Source organism: Ochotona princeps, chromosome Y (assembly GCF_030435755.1).
Source record: "Ochotona princeps isolate mOchPri1 chromosome Y, mOchPri1.hap1, whole genome shotgun sequence".
Classification (NCBI taxonomy): Eukaryota; Metazoa; Chordata; class Mammalia; order Lagomorpha; family Ochotonidae; genus Ochotona; species Ochotona princeps.
This window is the reverse complement of record NC_080866.1, coordinates 31228135-31241145: the sequence shown is the minus strand read 5'-3', so window position 1 is coordinate 31241145 and position 13011 is coordinate 31228135.

The window sequence follows — 13011 nt, the reverse complement described above, 5'->3', positions numbered from 1 at the left end:
AGCCCCTTCATTATTTCCAACTTCAGTGTTTCACCTTAATGTAATTGCCTCCCAAAGTGTTCACTTTGGAACACCACTGTTTGGAGGCTTAGTGTTTCAACATGCAAATTTCAAAAGAGCACAATATTTAGCCTATATTTCCTATGCAAACTTAACATGCAGATACCTTTCCAGTTTGCAGATTACTTTTTCTCTTTTTTGACAGTGTATTTAGTGCTAACTTTATGAATTCCATTTAAAAAAGAAGCCATTAAATGAATTAAATGTAGCAGGGTTTGAGTCAAAGGATACATGGATTAAGCAGCATTATAATCTAAAGAGGTTCAGATAGCTGCCCTCTGTCATATGGGAGAAGGGCTGTTACAGTCTGACGCAGAAGTAGAAGTAGAAAAATAGTTTATGGGTTTCTTACAGTGATCTGAGTGCCTTGCTTGGAAACGGTTGGATCAGTTGACTTCCTACTATTGGCTGAGACCCATCTGTCTGTTCTTTTAAAATTTCTAAATCATATCACAATGTTTCATATACAAATCAGGTTACAACTCTTCATGTAGTGGTTCACTTTCTTGAGAAGCCTCCAATTCCTTGCTAACTGATGAAATCTAATTTAGCGCCAATGTTGCAGGATAATGCACTAAGCCATTGCCTGCAAGATCAGCGTCCTATATGAGCAGTCAGTGATGTATCAGCATCTCTACTTTTGATTCAGCTCCTTTGTAGGGCCTGAGAAAACAGTGGTCCAAGTGATTGCATTGCCAGAATTCCAAATGGACTCTGGTTCATGTCCTTGCTACTCCATGTCAGACTCAGCCTGCTAATGGTCTGGTAAAGCAATGGCATATGATTTGGATGTTAATTCCCTAATACTCATGTGAGAGGCTTGGTGGAAGCTCCTGGCTCCTGCCTTTGAGCTGGACCGATTTGCGCCATAACAGCCACCTGGGGCGGCACATAACCAACCGATGGATGGAGTATCTCTGCTTCTCAGTGTCTCATAGAAATTTATCAAAGAAATAAATACGTTTAAAAATAAGAGTACTACTTCTGGGGATCAATATTGTTTTTCTCAGTAGGTTGAAAAAATCAAAACACTAACATAAGCATTTAAAACAATTTGTGAAACAAATACTATTTATCATAAGTTTTGATGTTATCTTGAATAAAAGCAGGAAAATAAATTTGGAATACATGGAATCATTGACTGCTAGAAATATGCAAAGACAGTATTAATATTTGCCTTTGGTTAAAGAAAGCTCTTATGAAGTGTTAATAGTTTATGTTTACAAGTATTTTAAATTTGAACTTCTGCATATCTCCATTTTGCATCTAATAATTTTCTCTCTTCATTAAAACTGAAGTAGTCAGTCAGTACACGCTTCATCACCCTTCTTATCCTCCGAACATCATTACTTTTTTTTTTTATAGTAATCACTAATCACTTTAACCCCAACAGAATTCAGTATTGTTTCCACCACAATGCAGTGACCTGATATTCTCAGAGAGCTAGAAGCCACTCTCTCTGCTTGGCATTGCCAAATGAAAACTCACTTGTGATACTGGATGTGCTCATGATGCCCATGGGCAAAGTAGGATGCTGTTCATTAAACTTTGGTATCTAAACTGAAATAGCTGTTTAGTGTTCTGATAGGTGTAACAGTCCCAACAGCATAAAGTGTTGTGTGCCTATAATGCAGTTTAACAATCAGGGGATTCTGGTGGTGGGCCTTTGGTGTAGCAGTTGAGATGTCCCTGGGGTTACTCACATCCCACATTGGGGTGCCTGGTTTCCACTGCTGGTTACACTCTCTGTTCCAGATCGCCACTGGTGCACAGCCTGGGAGACAGTAGGTCTTGGCTCAGGTGCTTGTGTTACCTCCACCTGCACAGCAGATCTGGATTGAGTTTTAGGCTCTTAATGTTGGCTTGGGCCAGTTTTCAATATTGCCAACAAGTGTCCAGGGAGTGAATCAGCAAAATTCAGTGAAGGAGATAGAATACTTCTTCATCGCTCTCTCTCTCAATTACATATATTGAAAATAAACAAATGGAGAAAATGTGTTTTTTTTAAGCAGCTATATAGTTCCGACCACTGAAGAGTACATCTGGGGATGAAAGAAAATGATTAGGAGTACACTGCTGGGAGTGTTTCAATGCATCCTAATTCCTAAACTGAGGAAGAGCCAATAGTCCCAGAATAGACAGAAACAGCTTTTGAACTGAGGCTCGAATAGCAATGTTAACAGAGCTAAGGTGATCATGTGTCCGGTAAGGCACGGAGCACTTAAAGCAAACAAATGGAGAGCTCAAAAGCAACATAATGTTACAGGCTGTCCAAGAGAGATGCTGAACATAATATCTACAAACATTCACACCTGTAAGAGCTGTCCTCTAGGTAGCTGCCATGGTGGTTAGGAGACAACTAAAGTTCTCCTAACACATGGCTGTTCATTTCTTCCTCTCCCAGCAGACTCATGCTTTTAAGAAACAGAGCAATTTGGAAACTCATTATAGTCATGGAGCACACATCTAAACCTACAGTTTTGCTTGTGTGACTGGAAAAGACACTCAGAAGATACAAAGTAGCAAGCCTAACACTCAGGGTTCCCTGGATCCCCTTGCTATTAGATAACCTCACCAATCCCCTACAGAGCAAGGTGGACACACTCTCAACCACATCCCAAACCCAGCCTTCTGTGCCTTTTAGCATAACAGGCTGATATGAAGCTCTGTCATCTATCACAAGCTTTTATTATTAGAAGCTTCCCATTTGACTACCCTCTGCTCTCCCTCAAGCTGAACCCACACAGCCCCCACTGACAGGCTGAGGACACAGGCCTGGAGTTAGCTTCAGGAGGCACAATCCTAAATCTGAAAGAACTCAGACCCTCTACTCAGTGTTCAATATGTATTCACAGCCACACTGGAATGATCCAGAAAACAAGCAATTCAGTGTACCCTTCTCTAATCAAGTGACTAAATACTAAGGAAGATGGAGAATTGCACTCAATCATATGAAACAATAAATTTGTTAAAATGTCTAACTTTGGAGTTCCAAAACTGAATTTGCTGTTGTAATTATGATGTCTGTGGGGCCAACTTCATTGCAAAAAGGGAAAGATAGATAATAGATAGATAGATAGATTGATAGATAGATCGATAGATTGATGTCATCCTAAGACATGCATTTACAGAGAATTAATTATATCTCTATGTGTCACTCTTTGTTTAATTTCAGTAACTTCTATCCCCAATTAAAGCAAAATATTTTATGGATAATGAACAAGTGATGTAACATTGAATGGGTGACTAGCGATGTGACTTAAAAATTCAGAAATGAACAGGATGTTGTCTAGCTAATGACTGACTCCAACACGAGAAAACAGCACTGTTTTGAAAACTGATTCTCAAACTCATTATTTTTGTATGGCCTCTCCAAATACTGCACTTCTTAATGTTTCACTGCTATATGAGAACAGTTAATTTCTGCTTCTTGCAGAAATTTTGCGTTAAAAAGCTGGTTTTGAGAAACCCAAATATAACAGAATGGAGCAGTTATGCAAATACTTCTGGACCTCAAATCATTTTCTCTTCACTTCTACCTTTGTTCATTTGTTTGTTCCTTCCTTCCCTCCATCCCTCCTCTTCCTTCCTTTGTTCCTTCTGTCTCATTCTTTCTCTTTCTTTCTTTCCTTGTTATTTCTATGTTAACAATTTCCTTTCTCCTTCCTCATTCCATCCTGTAGGAGGACATTGTGACCCGAAAAGGTCAGTGAGCACAGGACTACAGTTGGTTGGATAATATTTGGAGGAGAATAACCAAATGGCTACCTTTTGTATACCTTATTGGATATCATCTGCATATGTATATGAGAACACCTGGTGGAATATACAAGACAAAAGGAGTTCCAAACAAGCATTAATGGTTTTGTTGATAAGCTCAGCACTTCCTCCCTTATCCTATATGACCCTCAGAGTATAAAGTCTGATGCTACTAATAAACCTCGGCTTTTGACCATCAGTCAGGGGTCCACGCGTGTTATTATCGGCTCCGTGCACCAAGTCCATCGCTGCGGGACAGCGACAACTGGCGCCTGAACGGGGACTTGAAAGAAGAAGAGAAAGTGCAGCGGAGACCCCCACAGAAAGTGGTGAGTGGGACAATGGGCCAGAACCAGTGTAGGGCACAGTCTTTTATCTCTCTTATGCAGAATTTTTTAGTGAAAAGTGGAACGAAGATAACTAGGCAGCAATTGCATTCTTATTTAGAGCTTGTTAGTGAATATAATCCTTGGTCTCCAGATGAATGGACACTAGAAACTGGACTTAAGAATTTTACTCAGAAAAATGGTGAAAAGGCCGGAAGGATAGAAGATATTCACGTTAGTTTTTGGATTATATCGGCTTTAATTAGAGCTATTATTATAATTTTAGAAGGGGAATCTGCAAGAAATTCCTCTAAGGGGAGACACCCCCAAAATGTAGCTAAAAAAGAAGTGTTTCATAGTACGAACAAGGAAGAAAGAGAAAGGGAATCCTTAAGAGGCCCACCTAACAGGAAAGGACGCTGTAATATGGCTAAAAAAGAAACGCCTCATAGTACAGATGAGGAGGACAGCAAAGAGGAGCCCGTGAGAGATTTCCCTAATGGGAGACGCCACCGTAATGTGGCTAGGAAAGAAATGGCTTCTACTACAGATGAAGATGAGAAAGAATGTGTGAGAGACCCTCCCACGAGGAGATGCCACTGTAATGCAGCTAAAAGAGAAAGGCCTTATACTTCAGATGTGGAAATTAGGAAAAGAAAACTTGGAAGATGTTACCATAATGTGACTGAAAATGAAATCAGAACTAAGAAAAAGAAAATTTTCAGTGTTAAACCACAGGATTTCTCTAGTGAGGTAAATGAGGCTGGGATAAAGCAGCAGTTAAATATCAGCCCATGCCGTCTTGCTCTTAAATCTGATCAAAAACGTTTCCAAATGACTGATGTTCCCCGGAGACCTCATGAATTCCGATTGCTTTTTCCAATCATACTTAGTCAAGAAAATAACCAACCTACCTATGAAAGCCTAGATGTTAATGCCATCATAGCTTTTAAAAAGGCTTGTGTGTCCTATCGACCTACTTCTTCTTATGTGTGGGAATATTTAAATGGCTGGAGCCAGGGAGCAAACTGGATTCCTTATGATTTTGAAGTAATAGCAAAAATAGGGTTTTCTCCTTCTCAATATTTACAATGGAAAATGTGGAGAAGCGATATGGCTAAAGAAAAACTGCGATCTTTAGGAGCATCAGGTCGGCAACTCCCTGGTGGGGGACAATTGACTTATGATATGTTGGTTGGAGATGGACAGTGGGTTACTACAGAGCAACAGATACAGCTACCTCAAGCTGCGCTCATGCATATACGAGACGTAGCATTGTGGGCATGGGAGAAAACTGAAACTGGGTCTGAATTTGCAGGCAGTTATACAAAAGTCATTCAAGGAGCCAGAGAATCTTATGCTGATTTTGTAAGACGTTTGACAGACTCCATTGAAAAACAAGTTAGGGGAGAAGGCACTAGGAAATTGTTGTTAAAGCAACTGGCCTTTGATAATGCGAATGAGGACTGCCAGGCTGTTATTCGTCCTATAAAAGAAAGAGAGGATCTTCTGGGTTACCTGAAAGCCTGTCGCAACATAGGGACATTTAAGCACCGTGCCCGCCTAGCAGCACTTGAAACTTTTGCTATTCAAAAACAAATGAAGGCTAAATGTTTTAATTGTGGCAAGCCAGGACACCTTAGAAAAGATTGCCGAATGCTTCCTTCAACTCAAAAATACCCTGTGGATGCTTTTAACAGTCACTCCCCTGGAATATGTCCTAAGTGCCGAAGAGGCCAACACTGGAAAAAAGAATGTAAATCCAAATTTGACCATGATGGCAGATGCCTGTGGCCAGAAGACTCTGGGAGGGGTCAGCCCCAGGTCCCAAACATTCACAGGTTTACAAAATGGGAATCTGCAGAGAAGCTACAAACTTAAAACTGCCACTGTCTCATTGCCCCACCTGTGCTCCTCACCCTGCAAGTATAAATCCTGGAGGCTGAAATTCCAATCAGTTGTGGTGTATGCATGTTATTCATATAGTGCTTTTTCCTATACAGCATTGCTTAATCATGTATACTAATTTTTAAGTACAAGTCTTTATATTAAGTTAATTTTTATGTTCACTGCCTCATTATGTTCTCATTGTTTAAAATTAACAAAAGCGATGTTCTTGCTTTAAGGAGTGTTTGGGTGATGTCATTATATCATTATAAAGTGAATGTTTGCTGTTTTGTTTGTTAATGTACCCGAGTTGTAACCGCATGTCTTTTGGAATATTTTATAATGCTGAGGAAGCTGGCCTTCAGTTTAGTGGCTAGCTTTCACAATAATCACCAATTTCAAGGTCTTTTGTTGTGGTAGATGTTTAGCAAACTGACTTCATCTGTATATCCATTGCAACTTTTGGGAGCTTGGAATTCAAAGAAGATACTAGGCTTTTGTAAATCCTGAGGGTTTTTTGGGGGGACATTTAATAAAAATGTGAAATTTTATCATAAATAATTTGGTATAAAATTGAACTCGAACACTATTTGATTATTTCAAGGTATAAGTTAATGTGATATTCATTGTCTACAAAGTGTTTGCATGTATTAATTGCATGTATTAATGTAATTCTTGTGTTTTTGGCTGGTTATGAAATCTCTCACTGCCTTTAATGTGTCAAGGTTTTGTATTTGTTTTAAAGATATTTGAGTGATGATCTCGCATCAATAACCAATTGTAATCTATCATATGTTATGCTAATGTCAACAACAAATCTTGTTTCAGATATTTTTAGCTATCCTTAAAAAAGCATTTAAGAATTCAAAGGTTTCAAATCCTAGGGATTCCCTTGGTATTCTTACGAGGCCTCAAGAATGCCAACGGATCTATCTCCCGTTTTGTGGAGACAGTTGACCAGGCTATTGGATTATACTAAGATTATTGCCAAATAACAAATGGAGTAAAATTTTATTGTGTCAAAACGTTGTATACATCCATGGAGTTGTGAAGGTTTAATTTTAGTTTGCGTTGCTAATTATGTATTCTTAGCATGGCTGTATTGCTGGGAAGACTGAAATTTGCAATTTTAGATTGATGGAGGGATTTCATAGCATGATCAATGTTTTTGTCTGAGTTTCTCAGTTCAAAACTATTGACTTAATGGTTTCACTTACTGGTTTTTGGTGAACACTACTACTAAGCTTGGTTGAGAATAATATTTTCAAGTCTCCAAAAGTGTGTGTGTGTGTCTGTGTGTGTGCGCGCATACATGTGTGTCTTAACATTTTGTCCTTTGTAAAAAGTTGTTTCAAATTGTTATCATGTGTTGCTGTTTGTTTATCAAGAGCAGGTTGCCTTGGGGCTGTGGCAACCTGCAGCCATGCCCAGAGCTTTCTGATAGGATTGTAAAATCACAAAGATGTTAAAGTTATGCTTTAAAAGCAGAGGGGGGAATATGCTACCCCTGTAAATGCATTAATTTGGTCTTACTCACCTTAAATTTTGTTCAGATTTTGTCTCCTGGTGAGCACCAGCTCTGCGTCACTAGAGGCTGCTTGCAGGCCCAACACAGATGCCTTTGGTTTGATGGAGGAACCCAGCCACTCACAAGTGGAGAGGTCCTGACCCCTTGCTAACTGTGGGAAGAGGGTTTGTTTGTGTTTTTCCAGAAACTGAGCTGCAGCCTGTGTGGGTGCCAGCTGGTAATGTAAAGCCCTGGACTCCATTCAGCGGAGGAAGCGCCTGCAGTAAGACAAATTCGCGACTTCATTCTGAAAGATCCATCTCCATCAAGGAGACATTGGAGGAGGAGGAGGAGGCCAGACCCCTTCCAACACCGGGTGACGTGAGGGATCCTAAGAGATTGGTGCATCAGGCGCAATTGTCCTTGACATTATGATGCATTTGATAAACACTAATAATCCGTGGGAAAGGTTATGCTCTTGTCCCTAGAATTTCCTGATGGATCCTCAAAACTATGGCTCATCTGACCTCAAAAGTGCTGCAACTCCCTTGAACTCAACGCTGCCCCCTGGAGAAGATGGAACCCCCAGTGGAGCTGCCTCTAAGAACTGAAAAGCTAAATTTGTTTAATATTCCTCTGGTTCTACTACAGGTCAGAAGTGCAGAGAAATTCTCCACCTTCTTAGAATGTTTGAGGAAGACTTTAAGTGTAACTTGTTATTTATAGATTTTAATGACCTTAGACATTAGAAAAGCCATAGAAATTGTGGTGGTATCCAAGGACAACTCTGACACTCTCTTAAAGGAGGTTGCGTGTATAGAGCAAGGGGGATCTCAGGGTGGAGCAGGAGGATAAGAGGAGCTCTCTATCCTAGTCCCGGAGACCCCCGGAGGCCTCCCATGTGCTTTCGCTGCAGAAGCAGTGGATATCTGCCTCATCAAGGACATCGAGAACCGTATCCCGACTGCCAAGGAGATCACAAGGAAGATGAGTGCCCTTGGAGGCCGAGAACTCTGAGGTCAGTCCTTTCCTATTGGATTTCTCACAAGGGATTGAAGCAGCCCAGTACCCTGCTCATAGGGTCTGGTGACCTGGGAACTTAAGCCAGGAGCCCCGGGAGGCACTCAGAGAGAAAAGGATTGTAGGAGGAGCTTCCTCTAGTTCTTAACTAGTTCCAGCCTTGGCTCTCAGCCCTCTCTTACACCAACCTTCAGGGTTGCTTGTGAGTCCCATGTAGAGTTCAATTCTTCCTCACTCACTAAGTTGTTGGGGATTTCCCTGCTCACCTACCTAAAACTTTTCTATTCTTCAATTGTTAAATGCAAAACTGTGCTTAACCTCTATAAACTGCAAAATTTAAATTGGGTTAAGAATCTCCCTGAAAAGCTTTTATTAATTTAAAACTGTTAATGCTAAACAAGATGTAACTGTAAAGAACTTTGATGTTATGTTTGAACTCAGCTGCTATGTATGTCAATGTTGGTCTTTACACTGTTCCTGTGCCACCCTGCTTTCGGTTAAATAATATTGTTTCTCCCGATTTTTCTGCTCTCCCAAGAGCATGTTTCCCCTACATACATCATTCAGGCCTAATTTTACAAAACACAGAAGGGGGATTTGTAGGAGGACATTGTGACCCGAAAAGGTCAGTGAGCACAGGACTACAGTTGGTTGGATAATATTTGGAGGAGAATAACCAAATGGCTACCTTTTGTATACCTTATTGGATATCATCTGCATATGTATATGAGAACACCTGGTGGAATATACAAGACAAAAGGAGTTCCAAACAAGCATTAATGGTTTTGTTGATAAGCTCAGCACTTCCTCCCTTATCCTATATGACCCTCAGAGTATAAAGTCTGATGCTACTAATAAACCTCGGCTTTTGACCATCAGTCAGGGGTCCACGCGTGTTATTATCGGCTCCGTGCACCAAGTCCATCGCTGCGGGACAGCGACACCATCCCTCTCTCCTTTTTCTTCCTTTCTCTTCATTTTCCTTTCTTCTCTGTATTCCTCTGTCCATTTCTAAAGTTACCTCAAATTTCATCTCACTCACAAAATCCTGTACAAAAACTGAGCACTCTGGTTAAAAAATGAAGCGTATTAATAAATTTTAGCAAATGCTAAGGAAGCAGGCATTTTCTTTCCCCTTCCCTACAACATATTTTATGAGCTTTATCACAGCCAGAAAGGGTTTCATTAAGATGCAACATCCCTTGGTGTATTATGCAAACACACAAATATTTGCATGTATATACATTATATATAGTATATGTATTTGTATATACATATATGTATATATTGTATTTTGCATGAAAGTTGCCTTATATCAGAGAGAACATATGATATTTGTCATTTTGGGATTGCTTATTTCACTGAGCATCATGGTCTCTATTTGATCCATTTTGCTGTTAAAGGTTGCATTTCATTCTTTTTTAACAGCTGGATAATATTTTATGGAGTGGATATAGCAAAGCTCTTGAGGACAAGTACTTGGGGAACCCATAAAAATGAAATGATATTGCAGCTGTGTTTTCTCAGATGACTGCTGATTCTGCTTGTGGTCAGATTTACTGTAGATTTAAGCAGAAACAAAGAGTAATGCCACATCTGTGTTTTGATGCTCAGTTTCACCAGACTATTCACTGACAAGTCAACTCCAAGATACAGTGAACTTGGTATTATTAAATAAAATTAAGCATATTTGCTTTTGGAATTGTTGACTATGTGTTAAGACAGAACATATTAATTCTATTGGTTCATGACCAATTGAATTAATAAATATATTTAGTTGTGTGCAAAGTGTTTTTGAAATTCATAGTTTTTTTTAAGATCTATTTATTTTTATTGCCAAGTCAGATATACAGAGAGGAGGAGAGACAGAAAGGAAGATCTTCTGTCCGATGATTCACATCCCATCTGACCACAACATTAAATGTTATTGTTACAAGTGACATAAAGAATATGCATTGTTTATAGATTTAAATGTTCTTTCCAAATAAAAATATTTTGTCTGATAAACCAATTATATTTTGTCTCACCCATGAACAGAGGTGATCTGAGCTCCCCAAGTGAGCTCAACAGCCGGTGCTGCGCCAATCCGAAGCCAGGAACCAGGAACTTCCTCCAGGTCTCCCACACGGGTGCAGGGTCCCAAGTCTTTGGGCCATCCTCAACTGCACAAGCAGGAAGCTGGATGGAAAGTGGAACTGCAGGGATTAGAACCGGCACCCATATGGAATCCCGGGGCGTTCAAGGCGAGGACTTGAGCTGCTAGGCCATGCTGCTGGGCCCTGAAATTCATGGTTTTATCATAATATTGATTTTCCATAAATTTTTTGAATGACTCCAAAGTTTATGGACCTCAAAACCTTGATTGGAACTGTGCCCCTTAGAACACAAGTTATAATCATCTACCATGGAAAGTGAATGCAAGTCTGAAAGAGTGTCAACTGTTGTGATGCACAGAGTTGTTCTTGGATCACTGTCTTTATTCCTCCAGCTCTATCAGAAGTTACAGGCAGGAAATAAATACAGGTTTTTCAGTACTGGATTAAATTTGCTGTGCCTGATAGAAGGTTTTCATCAAAACTTTAACTTTATGCATACAGTCTGTGTTGTTCACAGAGCTAAACCCACAGCCCAGAAAGACTTGACATTTCCCTAAATCAAGCAATCCATAAGCATGGGTTGTGGGTAGACTGGGTGTGATTGACAAGACCAACTGAATAACTGCACTTACTATAGTCCCTTTGATTTGTTTTTTATTAAAGTAAGGATTACCTTCTGTGTATTTTTTATGAATATTTCTCTCCCAAAATCAGTCCTTAATTTTGATGTGCAGAAAGAGAATGCATGCCGGCTGCTGGATTATAATTAGTCAGAAGTTTAGGCAATTCAGATTAAAAAATAACTTCTAATTCCTCCCATTAAATGTTATTGTTACAAGTGACATAAAGAATATGCATTGTTTATAGATTTAAATGTTCTTCCAAAATAAAAATATTGTATCTGATAAACTAATTATATTTTGTCTCACCCATGAACAGAGGTGATCTGACTACTGTTCGTATAATTTGCTCAACACATTTGTCATTGCTCTGGATCTGAAGAGCAATAGATGTGGTTATATTGACATAGCCTGTTGATGATGAAGTTAGAACTTCTGTGCATGTGTGATATGGAGACACAGACTTAAATACATGTAATATACATAAAACAGGAAGGGCGGTGATAGTGGAGCACCACTGTAAGCAGCAGAGGTCCAATGACCTGAGGAGAAGGAAGCAGCTTTGCAGGTAGAAAAGTACTGAGAGGGCACATCATGATAGCCTAGTGGCCAATGACCTCGCCTTTCGTGGCCAGAATCACATATGGGAGACCTGGATGACGCTCCTGGCTTTTGGCTTCAGATCAGCTCAGCTCTGGCCCTTCCAGCCGATTGGGAAGTAAATCAATGGATGAAAGATCTTCCTCTCTGTCTCTCTGTCTCTCTGTATATCTAACATCGTAACACAAATAAACAAATCTTTCTTTTTTTTTAAAAGAAAAAAGGATAAAGTACTGAGAGCATACAGGGAGAGAACATAGGAAGTGATTGTGGTTTCAAAGTCGCTTTCCTCAGAGTGAAATGGAGGGGGCTTCCCTGCCGCACCGTAACAGGTGAACTGGACAGCTTCTGATGGGTTACTAGGAAGCTCTTTTTTTTTTTTTTTTTTTTTTTTTTTTAGTTTTATTATACTCTTTTTTGAATACAAATTTTCCAACTTCTAAACCGGCTCCCTGCTAATGTGCCTGGGAAAACAGTGGAGGACGACCCAAATTCTTGGGCCCTTACAAAGACGTGAATGATTCAGAAGAAATTCAAAGCCCCACAAGCGGCCAGTCCCTGTCACTGAGGCCATTTGGGGATTGAACCAGCAGATGGAAAATTCTCTGTATCTCTCTCTCTTCTTTTCAAATAAGTTATTAAAATCCTGGTGTCTAATATGCCCCTGACATGTTCTGTCCCGTTGCCTGCTTTCTCACCCATTGTAGCGGCCATCATATTTCATACTACTTAATCTTGTTCTTTAATAAACAGAACTGTCTCTTTCTTCTCTCTAGAAGAATAGAAGTGATATAAGAATTTTCTGTTTAGGTCACCGATTAATCAAAAGCACATACACTAGAAAAAAAAACATACACTTTAAGATGAATATTTGAATGAATGGATAAATAAATAAAGAAATAGCAATTAATACACAAATTAATTAGCAGCATATATTCCAGAGAGCAAACTCAAAATTTTAAAGTTTTTTGTTTTTCATCCTTGAGAGTAAATTCGCTGGAATAGGTGTTATCAAGGAAGTATTTATACCGGAAAAATAAAAAATGGAAAGAAAAAGCAGAATCAATTCTTGAAAAGTTATCTGATTCCTGAGGAATTTGTCTTTTGGATTGCTTGAGATGTTTGTGGCCATTGCT